The sequence below is a fragment of the Pholcus phalangioides genome, unplaced genomic scaffold, assembly GCF_987345545.1.
Source record: "Pholcus phalangioides strain wild (caught in Gottingen) unplaced genomic scaffold, Ppha-v1.0 ptg000009l_1, whole genome shotgun sequence".
NCBI lineage: Eukaryota > Metazoa > Arthropoda > Arachnida > Araneae > Pholcidae > Pholcus > Pholcus phalangioides.
Genome location: NW_028301602.1, coordinates 5,641,085 through 5,656,986, shown reverse-complemented (window position 1 = coordinate 5,656,986; position 15,902 = coordinate 5,641,085). Strand labels below are relative to the sequence as shown.

General features: G+C 34.9%; 1 non-coding gene across 1 annotated transcript; it reads right to left on the bottom strand.

The window, feature by feature from the left end:
* Positions 1-2,769: 2,769 nt before the first annotated feature.
* TRNAS-GGA (transfer RNA serine (anticodon GGA)) lies at positions 2,770-2,843 on the bottom strand. Its single transcript has one exon. It is a non-coding gene; the product is annotated as a tRNA-Ser (tRNA).
* Positions 2,844-15,902: the final 13,059 nt, after the last annotated feature.

The window sequence follows — 15,902 nt, the reverse complement described above, 5'->3', positions numbered from 1 at the left end:
TGTATAATGCGGCCTTTTTTCTCATCAACCGTCCGTCGTAGAGTTATAGTTTCAAATTAGGAAATGCCCAAATGGCGTTCACAAATTACCCAGTACCAGTTTCAAGACAGAAAATACAGTGTGTAACAAAATAAATATCTAAATTTTCCATACGATTCCCTGTCTTCTAACTGCCAATCATAAAGTTGTTACCCTGTCTCTTTTGAAACCAACAAAAAAAAAAATCACGTTTCTAAGTGCAATATTTCCTGAAATATTCGAATTCAAAAATCGGAGAAAAGATGGGAAATGACAGCATAAACGAGGGAAATGAGCGCTGGTTTTCGCTGTTCTTTCATTATATTTCTCCGAGAATTATAAATAAAACTCCATACTATATGTGTATATAAAATATATGAATGTTATATAACTTTGATAAATGCTATAAGCTACATTAAAAGCTAATGTTTCTAATGTTTTTGTGTTTTAATTTGTGTATTTTTATATCCTTCATTTTATAAGTTAAACTTTTTATTTATTTCGACGATAATTTTTAGCTTTTTTGTTTGTCACACAATTACTTTTTTGTTTTTGTTTTTATGTTTTTGTTGTTGACTTCTTGTAAGCTCAGTATATTGTTGAGAGAGTTGTTTGCTTTTTTCGCTGTGAAATTATGATCGCTGTGTCGAATCCACCTTGCCGTATGCCTGTAAAGGCGGAACGGCCGAACTTATTTATATAGCATTGATAAAATAGTTTTTAATCAAAAATTTCTCTCGAATGACATTTTCTAAACTAATTAAAATATGTTATCATACCCCTTATTTCATTACGAAGCGTATAATTTGCCATGCACTCTTACTGCTAAAAAATCGATTTGATAATGTAATATGCGTGCATTATACATAAAAAATAGATTCACAAACTTAATCAAATATAAATATTAAAAACCTGGTTGAATCTGTTCATACACTTCATACAACCAAACTTATCTCAGCGTTCATGTCAGAACTTTTTCATGATATCTTTAATTAAATATGGCCGTCTCAGATTCTAAATACGAATGAACATGACAGAAATATAATTTACGAATTTCTCAGCGTTTTCAAATATCGCACTCTGTTTATTTTATAAGTATAATTGTATTTCAAAAGCTAAGACGGAATTAACTGATGAATAGAAAATTATTAGTGAAACCGTCCCAGAAATGTATCACAGAAAAAAAAGTTATCAGCGAAAACATGAAATAAATTATATTTCATTTTGTTTCTTCAGTAAATGTTATATATCGATTCAGAAAACACAATTTCACCGAGTTGTCTTTTCCGGATAATTAATTATAAGCCTTTTGTTCGTGGAATTTTGCTTTGAAGCAAATGGGAAAAAAAGGTAACATGCCCCTTTTCTAGAAATAATTAAAATATCAGTATACACATATATTTGCGATGACCTGGAATGAATTCTCCAGTGAAATGCGAATGTTCGTCTTTCTCTTAATCCTTTGTTTTGATCGTATCGCAATTCTCTTATTTTTTTTATGGGTTATTTGGCTGGGATGAATTTCCCAAGCGATTACTACAGCGTTCACCAAAGTATCCCGTTTCGACGAGTGAAATAATTCATTTGAGTAACCGTGTGTGTGTGTGGAATTTTTACAATAATTCATAAACTTGTGAAAAATCATGCAAAAAATAGTTAACAGAATAGCCCACTAATTGCATATATATTATTCAGTTGTTCTGATATTCATTTCGGAATTGATCTGTGTCTGATTTTTGGAATGCATAATTTGAAATACGTTTGTAGGACAGACATTCTCATTTATTTATACAAAAAAATTGCTATGATGAAAAATTTCGAGTATAATTTAATATTAGTATCGAGTATAATTTTGACGAAAGTATTAAGAGACATAATGTTTTGTACAGAAGTAAATTGCTAAAAATGAATGAGGAATTATTATTTTCATTACTAATATAAAATTTTCTTCTTAGACTTGCTGTTATGATTTGTGTTAGTCACGTATTATTATTCTCATCAACGCATATTGGAAATGTGAGCAAAGTCATGTGTTAAATTAATTTTCAAAAGAAGAAAGCTCAGTTTATAGTATTTATTCATATGCAGGGTGATTCAGAATTCATGGGAAAACTTAAAGGGCGGATAGATCACACCTAAACCAGCATTTTTCGTCATGGAATGTGTGGTGTCGAATAAGAAATGTGATAGTACAGACTGTAATAAAACACATTTATGACACATAAATGACACTAATTTTGACGATGAGATAACCAAAGGTGTCAATAGGAATCACGTGCACGATTCCTATAAGAGATGGACTCATAAAAAGAATTCCAGAGACAGGAGATGTCTTGGGAGACGGGTGTCATGTACTGAGATTGGCCTATCTAATCCGTTGAAGCAAAAATATAGCGTTTGACTAACACAATCTTACGAAGGTTTTAACAACTGGCTGTTGCGAAGATATATATTGGAAAGAGAGAAAATTCAACTGCCCCTGCGGGGAATCGAACCCACGTCCTTTCACTTTCCGGGTGAACGCCTCTAGCCCACTAGACTACAGAGGCACCGAATCTCTTAATCTTTCCTTTGAGCTCGTGTACACTGAAAGGGACCGTACATGGACGGCCGGACCAGTCTCAGGCCAAGCTCACAACTGCTGCCACCAGATGGCGACTTATACAAGGATGGCATCACTCTCCGCTACCATATACGAAGGTTTTAACTGGCTGTTGCGAAGATATATTTTGGAAAGAGAGAAAATTCAACTGCCCCTGCGGGGAATCGAACCCACGTCCTTTCACTTTCCGGGCGAACGCCCTAGACCACTAGACTACAGAGGCACGAATCTCTCAATCTTTCCTTGGAGCTCGTGTACACTGAAAGGGACCGTACGGCCGGACCAGTCTCAGGCCAAGCTCACAACTGCTGCCACCAGATGGCGACTTGTACAAGGATGACATCACTCTCCGCTACCATATACGAAGGTTTTAACAACTGGCTGTTGCGAAGATATATTTTGGAAAGAGAGAAAATTCAACTTTCCCTGCGGGGAATCGAACCCACGTCCTTTCACTTTCCGGTTGAATTTTCTCTCTTTCCAAAATATATCTTCGCAACAGCCAGTTGTTAAAACCTTCGTATATGGTAGCGGAGAGTGACGTCATCCTTGTATAACACAATCTTCTTGTACATCTTTTTTTGTAAATTTAAATTTGTGGTTGTTAAATTAATAAAATTTGAACTGTCCGTTCGACACTTTGATGCTACTATTGGTTTTATTAATAAAACCCTATTTTTCTTGTTAGGGGTCATTCAAGTATTACATCATCATCTATGGGGGGGGGGTTCGATTTGCTGACTTTTGATGACAAAGAGGGAGGAGCGTTTTGAATGATGCTTACGTTATCAACCACCCTTTGTGAAAATATGAAATATTCTTAATGACATCTTACTCGGTGGGCCAAAAACGAGAAAAATCTTTCGCTACTTTGTGGGCACCTGAACTAACATTTTCCCTAATGATGAATCCCTATAGAGCCACTTCAGCGGTCTCTAAATGTTTCACGGTTTCTTCAAGTGCTCAGAAAATGAGTCCGGGCCGCTTAAGTCCTGTGGAACTGCGCTACGCATCACTCAAGTAATTCGTACGTATGCCGAATCACTTGAGTAATCTGGGAATGCTCCGCAGGTAACTTGAGTGTTATGTAGAACCGCACTGGGGGGCCGCTTAAGTGCTCTAAAACTGTGCCACATGTCACTCAAGGAATCTCTAAATGTGCCACGGTTCGTTTAAGTGTTCTGTAACTGTGTCGCGGGTTACTTAGGTGATCTTTTTATGTGAAAGTGATCTCTGAGGCCTACCTCAGTGATCTGAAAATGTGTCACGGGCCACTTAAATGGTCTGGAATTGTGCCACGGGTCATTTAAGCGATTTGTAATTGTGCGGCTTAGTTCATTTTTACAAAATTAGGTTTGAGAGGAACAAGTCACATCAGATAACCTCCAGGGGCACATTTGATCCGCGGGTCAAGGGTTTACCATGTATGGCTTAAAGGGTGGTTCGAAATGAATTTTTTAAAGATAAATTTTGAGTTCTTACCCCTCAAATAGCATTGGAATTAACAGAAATCGATTATAATAACATATAAAAGCATTTTCTTTCGAAATTTTAATTTTTTTTGGTCTGGGGGGGGGGGGAGAGACACACGAGCCCCTTATGCCTCCTCCCGCGTACGTTTCTGATCCCACCAATATGCGTTAGGAGGTAGGGAGCAGTGATGACGAAATTTTGCTGACAAGGTGGGGGGGGGGGTTTATAGTTTTCCAGATTTTTACTGACAAGGGGGAGGGGGATCAAAAATGGCTAAAACTTTGCTTACGTAATACTTGAACGACCCCTTACCACTTAGTATTTTTGTTATGTATGTAGGCTATGCATGTCTTTTTCTCTTTTCTTCATTCTCATTATTATCTGCACCGGCATACGTATAACGATTATTATTTTTCAGCGATAACAATTCAGTTTAGCCATAAACTATTTGTATTAAGTAAAATATTTTGTGTCTGCATTTTTATTAAACGAATAAACTATCGTATATTATCTTAAATAAGCCAAAAATATACTGTATACAGTAAATATTACGTGGTTTAAAAATTCAGATGCTTTAACATGTAAAGGTACCAATTGCGGAACTTCAAAAACATGATGTTAGACCATTATCCTAATATGCAGAGCTCTTCGATTCAACAAGTTTATAACGAAGAGAGTCAATCCTTTGATACGCGTGATTCGAAAAACGTGTTAAACGATGACATGGTAGATTATGCCAACAGCATAATTGTTAATTCGAGTAAAATCAAAATTTTTCTTTCTTCTCGATCTAACCGAGATTGACTGTATTTTTAGGGTGAATTCTGATGATATATTTATTATTGAATCAACGTGATATTCATTTTGATTTTATTTTGGATTCGTTACGTTGTGAATATCGAAACTATTATTTATAATTTATTCTATTTCTGGTGCAGTTTCAGAAAAAACAAACAAATAAAATTTTCATTTCTTTCAATCGCCAAAGGCTATCTTATGATACATACTATCAGAAATTTCAATTGGAAAACTTTTTGCAACTTGTTGATCAGAATAAAAATACTGATTCGAAGTGAACTATTCTCACTTCCATAAAAACCAAATGAATATATTCACCGGATATCAATTATTTTCATGTCTTTATTATTTTGAAAGCTATTCACTGTTACTGTCTTGTTACTATGAATTGAATATCAAATCCGTTCAAGAAGCAGAACAAAGAGAGGAAACAAATGTTATTGTTATTATGATTATTATCACACGATTCAATCTCCTACACTACACTGGAGAATAATAAGTTCTCATTTCTTTCAATTTTCCAAACACATTGAAAAATATTTATTTCATTGTCCGGCTCATAGAAATATATGAAACTCATATTTTTTGTTTAAAAATGTGTCCCTTATGAGAAATAACAGACAGTATTTTTTCATTGTCGCGATTAAAAATTGAATGTCGATTTGCATTTTTTCATACTGCTGGATATGGTATTGCGATACATAAATTGCGATCACAAATCTATTAGTTTTATACTCTTTTCATGCATCTTTTTTATTATTCACAAAAATCTTGTTGTAAAATGATATTGAATTTTATGGCGCGCGTTTGAAATTTTTGAATATGAATATATTTTTCAAATATATTCCTTGGGGCATTTCCCCTTTGATAATTTTTGTCTTTGTCACGAAATTCAAGCGCCAATTCATTCATTAACTTTTTCCTGTCGATACGCTGTTCCAGAATATTTGTCGGACGGGCCAATCTTTCCTCGGAAGATAAATACTTGAAGGCCTTGCATTGATGTTTCGGAATTCTGCAGTGTAATCAATCGATCTCTTTCCCTTTTCCTCTTGATCCGACAACTGTTTACTCGACAGTCTCTTTCGAAGTAGCTCAAAATCAATGCCAGATCAAGAAAAAGAGTACGATGAGATCGACTCAGTTTAGTGAAGGAAACTTTTATCCGTCACGTCCAACTGAATTGCGAACATCATCGTTTTTCCTTTCAATTTCGACGAAAAATTCAAGACTTTACTCGTTTCTTATCGCTTGTATTCACGAAAACTGTTTTATCAAACTTAGAATCGGAAAAACCGGAGAAGAGTCGAGTTCTTCTTTCTGCTTTTTTTAGGCTCGAAGGTTTTTTTTTTTACTATGGAATCAACCCATGCTCGTGATTCGAAGTTGGGAAATCACAGAACAAACTGCTTCGTGGTTTTCCAACTTGAAGGAGTGAATGTGAGCCGTTTTCAGCATCAATAGAGTCTCTTAACAGGATACAATCAGTCCAATTCATTCATATAATAACTGTCGATTTGCCACTTCAGAATTTATAGGAGGCAGCAAGAACATAGAAGAAACATGATTTTGTAACGTTTAGACCCTGTTTTTTTTCTACAGTATGAGCAATGGTGCACGAAAATCCTGCCTGCGAAAAGTTTTGCAAAAGAAAAGTTCCCCACAACACGATTTATACGAAAGGTAACAATATTTCTTCAAAAAAAACATATATAATACATTGAAAAAAAAGTAGCAACATAAGCAAAGTTACCTTTTATCACTGAAATCTTTAAAATACCGTAAGCTGAAGTGATTTGGTGACTTGGATATATTCTTTAATTTCTTATTTTAATATTCATCATAGCCACAGAAAATGAAATAGATAGGTGAAATAGATAAGTTCGGCCGCCAGGGTGACCCTGCATGATTAAAAGTGGTGCCCAAGTATCTCATAATTATCCCGCCTACTTTTATCGTAACCTGTGTTTTAAGGTTTCATGAAAACATTGCAAAACATTGTTTATGGTGCTAAACGTTTACATCTTATAGTATTGATAGAAGCTTGCTTTGGTAAGTGTACTTTTTGTTTTAGCTGTGAATGATAATTAATCTAATTAAACACACTTGTTAATTAAGGGTTGTATGATTGGTGAGAGAAATATTTGGGAATTGCGGGGTGACTTGAGGCCTGTACTTTACATCAGTTTCTTCAGGGAAAGTAATAACCATTGATGACCTGGATAGTTTATAGACCCCGAGGAGGCTTCTCAACCTAAAGTACAAATCATAGCAGAAACAACAAAAAATAAACCATATAAGAGACAGACCAGTTGAGAATCCAGTGATAGTGTGAAAGAACACGATCACTGTGTACCCCACACTGAAAGTGAAGACAGCTGGCTTTCTCATGTCAGAAGGTTCTGAAACCGATGCTTCTGCACCACAAGAGATAGATGGGCATATTGTTGTTACTCCTACTACAGAACAATTTGATGAAAGACAAAGGTGACCAGACTTCAGAGTTAAGCATTTTATTTTGGTGAAATATAGGGAAGAAAATATCCATGATTTTTTGAATCTGTATTCAAGTGACCCCTTTGGGATAAGGATGGGAACCTCAGAAAACCAACTTCAGCCGATCGCTACTGTGGCAACGATGGGGTTGTAACCCGGTCCGTAACTATTGCCACTCGACTACCACAGCGGTAATGGAATGCTATTGCGAATCCGAGTGGATTAAAATGCAATTCACGAAATGAATGTTTAGTTCGATAAATGTGTGTGTTATGAATATTTATATGACTATAATAAAATATTAATTATAGTCACAATTATGGTTACATATTTTCCAAGTTATGGAAATAATCTCAACCTTTTATTTCAATGCTTCTCAAGCGGGGGTGCGGGAGAGCATTTTTAGTGGTATGAGATGGAATAAACAATTACACCATGTTGACTGATCATTCAGGAAAATTACAATGATGATAAAAAAATTTCAATTCCTAAAAATATTACGAATCATACCAATATTTAGACCCCTCATCTTCTGACTTCTGCTCGGAAATGTGTCATTTGAATTATGCGTTGTAAAAGTTTCTTTTTCGATTAGCGATCGTATTTGTTTTCCATTCCGGTTCAGAAAAAAATATCATTATTTACCTAAATTATTCCGTGGTTTGTTTATATTGTAACCTCGTCATATTAGCGTGTTGTGCTTAGATTTTGTACTGTCGTGAACACACACGACTCAACAGAAATTTCAAAAAATTCAGTCAAGAATGAAAGAAACATTAATTTATAGTTGTTGCGGCTGGAATCAACAAGTGAAGAACTATTCAATGAATATTTTCTGTTTCCAAATGTTAAAAAATAACTTAAATTAAATATTAGCCATAGCCGAATAGACAGTGAACAATAAGTAAAGGAATTCATAGAAATCAAGTATTTGATAATCAATGTAATCAATCACAGAAAAAAAACCCTAAATTTTCTGACTGATAAAAAACATATTATCCAATTATCTAAGGGGGTGCGGGAAGGAAAAAATGTTGGGAACCCCTGCTTTATTTCGATGAAGAATTCCAGTACACGTCCCCATTGTTAAATATACGGAATATTTTTGTTTAAAAAAAAGGTCAGGGCACAACCAAAATTACGATAAAATACAGCATTGTCCAGTGAATTACTAGTCTTATTTTCACCTCTCCCATATACCAATTTCTGGCTCGAGCGATACCAATAACGCATATACAGGTATTGCTTGCTGACTGAATAGATTGGGCACCAGTGCATATGAGTATGTATCACAACGTAAACATGGAGTTACTTTGAACGCTGTATAATTTACAAAAAATGCATTTTTATAATCTAAAATTCTATATGGTTATTCATGCCCAAGAGCAAATAAATAATACTAACATTTCTCCATGAATATAAGTTCATAAAATTAAAATAAAAGTGCAATATAAGTTGAAACGTTCCACAAATATTTCATCTTCATCAATTCCTGTAAATGTATAACCATTTTATTTCATAAGGAAAAAAAACTAACTGAGATGACACGGGAAAATAAATAAAATTATTTATGATATACTGTATTTACTTTGATGAAATTCAAAACAAACAAAAAATCAGCATATTCTGCTTTTCTGAAACTTGCTGAATTATTATTTTCCGTTAAATAATGTTGTTTTCCCTACAAACGAAAAAAAAAAAAAAGCTAAATGCAAAAAGTATCATTTCAATTTCAGGAGTTTCCATTTCTGAATAAATATTTTTCATTCATAAATTGAAAACTACGTTGTAAATCAATTCAAAACAATATTTTAAAAAAAAAATTCTTCATTTCCAAATTTCAAATGCTGAAATGGCCTATAAGGTGATAAATATATTCATACATCTTTATTCATTATCATGGAGATTCTGATCATCTACACCGGCGAATTTATTCATAAAAATTTCCAATATTCATTCTGGAAATTACATATTTGCACATGTTTTTAGTCCGAGTATTACACTCCATAACGTTTGCATTAAAAATATCTATACATATATTCATGAATGTTTTTATTCTTTTTTTTTAACCGGACAAATTTAATTAATTAAAATAAACTAGATATTGTTTGGGTATTCGAATGTTATCTCTGACATATTTATAGCCGGATAGCCATTATAAAGATAATGAAATTATGAATACTTTATGTGAGCCTGAAATATTTCATACACCCTTTTTTCATTATAATGCATTTTTACGTTTACGAATGAATAAAAAATTATTTCATTCATTTCTATATCCATTTTTAGTGATGATATGTACTGCCATGTGTAAATTCATATACAAACACTTCTCTTGTAATATGCAATGAAAGAAAACATGGTTGTTTTCTTTACTCCTTGCGGTTTTTCTATTGATATCGAGTGAAAATCAGATAAACAATGTAGAATATGAAAATACATTATTTGCCTCTAAGTAATTTTTATCGTATGTGTTGAAAGCCATTTTTTTTTCTTTTTCTTAAATGACCAACTCGCTTATTTTAAATACAAATACAAAGGCCACAACGGACAAAATGCCCAACGAGGTGACTGAAAAAAAGATGGCCATGAAAAATATAAATATTGAATACATATCTAACTATATCAAAAATATAGCAACCCAATAAGAGCAATAGAAAACCAATAATTATGATAAAATTTAAAAATACTGCCGATAAAAAAAATTGTGGTTGTCCCATCTAAGTATGGGCAGCTTCTCGATTCTTCCCAATATGTTTATAGTATTTCTTTTTAAACGTGTCGATCGTAATAGAATTCACTAACCAAAGAGATTCACAACCCAATTAGAGAAAACTACGTACGACACCACAACCTAGAATTATCCCTATCTAATCGATAGTGGTGTTCCCTTTTCGAAGCAGTTTATTGACGATGTACACTGCTGGCCACCCAAATTGCAACACCAAGAAAGACAAGAGATATCGCAACAATATTTATTTTGTAGATAACATGTTGACCAAGCATCAAATGATTAAATTTATAGACTTCTGTGAAGTGTGGTTCCTGCCAAAATCAGTAGCCAGAGTAGCCGCCATTGTTGGAGATCACCGCTGCCACACGCCTCGGCATTGATTCAAAGAGACTTTGGATGTGTTCTTGGGGTGCAGCAGACCAAGCAGCTTCCACGCGTTGCCAAAGTTGATCTGGTGTGGCAGCTGGGGATGTAATCTGGGTCAATCGTTGAGCAACCATGGACCACATGTTTTCTATCGGCGAAAGATCCGGAGAGCGAGCTGGCCAGGGAAGCAATTCAATCTGGCGATTGACGAAGAACCTTTGGACAATGCGTGCCACGTGTGGTCGCGCATTATCCTGTTGAAATATGGCTGTGGACAAGCCCTGAAGGTAAGGAAGGACAACTGGCTCCAACACCTCGGAGATGTAGCGCTGGCTTTTTAAAGTACCGGCAATGCGTACTAGAGGAGTGCGAGAGGGATATCCAATACCGCCCCATACCATAATACCCGGTGCAGGACCAGTGTGGCGGTGCATAGCGCAGCTGTTCAGCATCCTCTCTCCACGGTGTCTCCAGACTCGAATCCGACCATCGTGGTGTTGCAGACAGAAGCGTGACTCGTCAGTAAAAACAATTTCATTCCATTGTGCCGTCCACATCCTTCTTTCATCGCACCATTGGCGGCGGAGACGTCTGTGGTTCTGCGTCAAGGGTAGACGAAGCAATGGACGTCTTGCGGACAGACCACTCTGCTGTAAACGGCGTCGAATGGTACGCGCAGACACTGGATGACGCGGTACAGACTGAATGTGCTGTGCTATGGTTCGTGATGTGGCTGAGCGATCCGTCACTGTCATACGCACAATACGCCTGTTATCACGTGAAGTGGTGCACTGAGGTGGATGCGATCGAAGACGTCGGTCCGTCGCACCCCTCCTGCATCCAACGATCACATATCCGCATTACAGTTGTTTGGTTTCGTCCAACACGACTATCGATTTCCCTGAAAGATAATCCACAATCTCGGTAGGCCACTATCCTTCCTCTGTCGAACTCGGATACTTGATCAAAAGATGGTCGCTGATTTCTACGAGGCATAATTGATGGTTTTTTTGAAAAAACCACAAGAAAAACACAATTGCCGTACTTCAAATCGTCGAAATCTCCAAGCCTTAAATAGTGCTTTGAAGTGGCGCCACAGGCGCGTGTGATGTGCGTCTGCGCTGAAATTCTAATCATTTGCATATCTCACCTCCGCTAATGCATGTTGTAAATTTCATATTATTTGCATGCTTCCTTCAGGGTGTTGCATTTACGGTGGCCAGCAGTGTATTATTAACTCATGGTCGATTTTTTACCCATCCCGTTGAAAATTTTAAGCACTTCGATCATACCCCCTCTCCCCACCCCCGACATCTACGCTCTTCCGAAGTAAACAATTTCAAAATATCAAGTCCCTCTTCATAGCTTATTCCCCGTGTGACATCAAGAGCACGTGTTTCTCTTCTCTGCACCCCCACGACCATGTCAATGTCCCCTTTGTAAGTGGGGTCTGCAAAACCTGACGGCATACTCCAATCCAGGACAAACTAACCCCCGGAAAAAAAGGAAGGCTGAATTCGGAAGAACACGAAGAGACCTTTTGAGAATGAAACCGAAAATTCTATGCGTTTCTTCAACCACTGCTGAATGAATACAAATACAGTAAAACCTCGTTAAGTCGTCACCCTGATAAATCGTCATTTTTCTTCAGGTCCTTCCACCTGTCATAGACAACAATGTTATTAAACCCTCGTTTATTCGTCGCTAATTTCGGTTAACTCGTCACTATGAAAAAATTTGAGAAAGTGGAACAGACTATTTTTATGGCTCCAATTAAAAAAAGAGCCTATTAACAACATTGCCATATGCTTAAAAGCATATAATCCTATATACCCACACGGAACAATTTAAGTAACGAAAGTTACACTGGGGGAAGTTCATTTGCCGAATAAGGTTTTTGAAACTTTGGGGACTGTTCAGGCTAGATCTCATTTCTGCCTGGTCTCTATTGGAGAAATTGGACAAACCACGAGACATCCAAGCTCTGTCGCAAAAAGCAACGTAAGCACTTCGCCCCTCCCCCCCGGGGGGATTTATTGATATGTCAAAGATTACATATAATGCAAGGAAATCAAAATTTATGTAAATCAAAGAATCAAATTAATCAAGTTTAACTCAAAGTGCAACGCACGGGCACGGATAATAAATAATCATAGAAAGCATGGACTCTACTAATTTAGGGCTTGAAATTTAAACAAAATATCTTTGTTGAAAAAAATCAGTCATTCTTTCCCAAGTTGAGGTCTTCTGTTTACTTTTCCCAGCCCAGGGCCCCTCCACCAAATCAAAAGTGTTCGAGATTACTTTGTAGTTGTATCATGAACTACTGATGAAGAATTCAAACACTAAAATTAAATTTGATGTGTATGTAAAATTAATGTGCAATAGAGTTCTGTTATAAAGAAAAGCTACTTATTCAAACAGTTGCTCTGTTAGTCTATAAATGAAAAAATTACTAGTATAAATCAAAGTGTACATTACATTTCACCACAATAATTTAAGTAATAAGAGATAAAAAAAAGATAAAAAATTGCTATTATTTTTTCTTTCGCAATCTATACATTTTATTAATATATTGTTATTTTGATTCATACTTTAATAAATTTCATATTACTTTAAATTTATACGATTTTCATAACATTGCACATTAAAACTGACGGAACAACGCTCAAGTCGTCACTCCGCTTAAACCGTCATAATTTTTCGATAACTTGAGGTGACGACTTATCGAGGTTTTACTGTAATAAAGATACGAAAACATAACACAAAAGAAGTGAATACAAGAGTTTGATTTCTCAATGAACTCATGTTCATCAAGGCAAAAAATTATGTTGAAGAAATTTCTGGAACAATCATTCTGAATAAAAACAATACACGAGAAGTGTGTTATAAGCAATTTCTTGAAGTTAGCTTATACAGTATAGCAATTAAATGTATGTAAAGCGCACTGTGTGTGTGTGCGTGCGTGCGTGCGTGAGTGTGCTTATGCAGCACGTAATTAAATGTAAAATAGTACGAATATATGGGTTTTGGTTGATATCTCCTGAGGAATTTTGAAAATTTACTGGAGTACCTACAGGAATTATATAGAGCAATGCATACATTTTTTCTTAATTCAACTGATTTTAACAGGTATCATTTGAGTTTAGGTTAATGGGTTTCATTCAAAGTGTTGCAGCATTTACACAATAGAACTTAAAAAACAACAACTAATGCTCATGCATATTGTACTTGTCATCAATCAACACACTTTTGAATAGTCTTTCGATGGGTAGAGTTTTGATGCTTTTAAAACAGTGCGGATTTCTGCTTTTACCGATCACAACAATTGTCTACCACTGCCATCTACCAAATAATACAAAAGTAACAGAAAATCAATCAGTAATTTTAAGCAGATATTCCACGCAGTTTTCATAGAACGAATATATATATATATATATATATTCTCGCCTACACATAATTCTGAATATGCCTACCAAAGTCTACAGGCTCGTCTATTCATAAATTCTGAACTATAACTTGAGAATCCAAAAAAATTGCGAAATCATTCTTAATTTTGAATATGTGATCGAAAGAATATACCGTTCTGACCTAAGACCATAATTTTGAAGATTGATTTATCTATAGTCATGCAAATAAAGTGAAATTCATTAAATTTGACTTCATTAAATTTGTTCACTGTGTAATCAATGACAAAATTATGCAAATATACGTTTTAAAGTGTTAATTATGTCTCACCATTATTGCGCTTTCTACTCATTTTATGCAGACAGATAATCAGGGAAGACAGGGCAACAACTTTCTAATTGAGTTTTTCAGGACAGAGTGTCAGTATAAAAAGTTAACATTTTTATTTTGATAATCATACAAACCCTTACAACATGAATAACGTATCCGAAGTTTACACGTTATTTGTATACATTTTCTAATTGGAAGCATGCCTCTAGGATCAATGGTTTGCCATTAAAAATCGTCAAAGGGAATTATGGAATCACCTTGTATACATGCTTAGACTAATCTTTGTTGTGAAACTGATTTTTCATCCATAAATAAGACGACTAAATTGAAATTCTAGCATGATTTAAAACGTTCGAATATCTTGAAATATTCGTATCTTAATAAAATTACACTAAAAATATGTATGTTTCTTAATATAGAATTTATTTCTATAATATATATATATATATATATGTAATATTTCTTTAATAGAATTAAAATGAAATATAAAAATATTCTAAATTAATTATAACTGTTAATTTTAAAATGAAATTTAATTTTCATTCAAAAACCAATGATACAATGTTATGTTCCTATAATTCACGAATAATTTTAGAAAATTTGCACGTTTTATGTATCAAATAATTCTCTTGTTTAACGTTTACCATAAATGTAACCTATACATTACTTCCGTACTTTTAATGAACGTTTAAACATAGCATTTTTATAAGACAATAATTAAAGAGATAGACTTTTAATAATACTAAAAGGCAGATGTTAATCAGAAACGCATTTCCAATAGAAAGGGTGGAGCGATTCCGTTCTGCTGACACGGCCATGAATCTAGCACTCAGCCGAACAGCCAAAGAGGATTGGAAATAGGCATTTTCAATTTAATGCCATCAGGACCAACATAATCCTACTTCTTATTCGCGTTGTTAGTAGGAGTAGGAAAAGAAAGCCATTTAGAAAGCCATCGTGAAAAGTTCACCATAATGGAGATGTTTAAAAGGATCGGGGCAGAAAAAATATTTGATGGCCATCCGGATAAAACAATTATAAAAAAGAACAGAAAAGTTTTGTTTCTGAGTCGTAATCAGGGCACGTATAAGTTTGTTTTTTTCTGTTTTCCTCTTATTTTTTCACCGAGTCTAAAATAAGAACTTTTCTACTTTCTGTGAAAACAAAACGAAAAAAGGTCCTTGAAAGCTTATATTCCTGTGGCTTTTACTCTTTCCGAATTAAACCACTTTTTTTTTTTTTCGTATGTGTGTGTTTTTGTAATCTTTAAATGCGACAGTCGTTAAATAAATTACTCGGGAAACGATGCATATTAATTGCAGTGGTTGCTCTTTTAGGTAGCTAATGAGGGTAACGGGAGAGTTGTTTTACGACCTGCTTGTCGTGCATCTTTTAAATGGAGATTTTTTGGTCTCTCTTTCCTCTCTCTTGAGGTTTTTACCTTTCGTCTTCCCAGTTTGTTATTATATGTACATTTAAATCTGAATATTCATGAAATCATTAAAATGGTACCGGCGAGTTAAAACTTGCAGAGTTGCTGTTCAAACTTTTATCAACTATACAATCAGTGGGTAACTATTAGCTATCAACTAATAAATACGATAAAGTCATCTTGCTGTGTGAGCTTTCTGTATTTAATTAGTATTGTGGGTGAAGAGCTAGAGCTTTCACGCATAC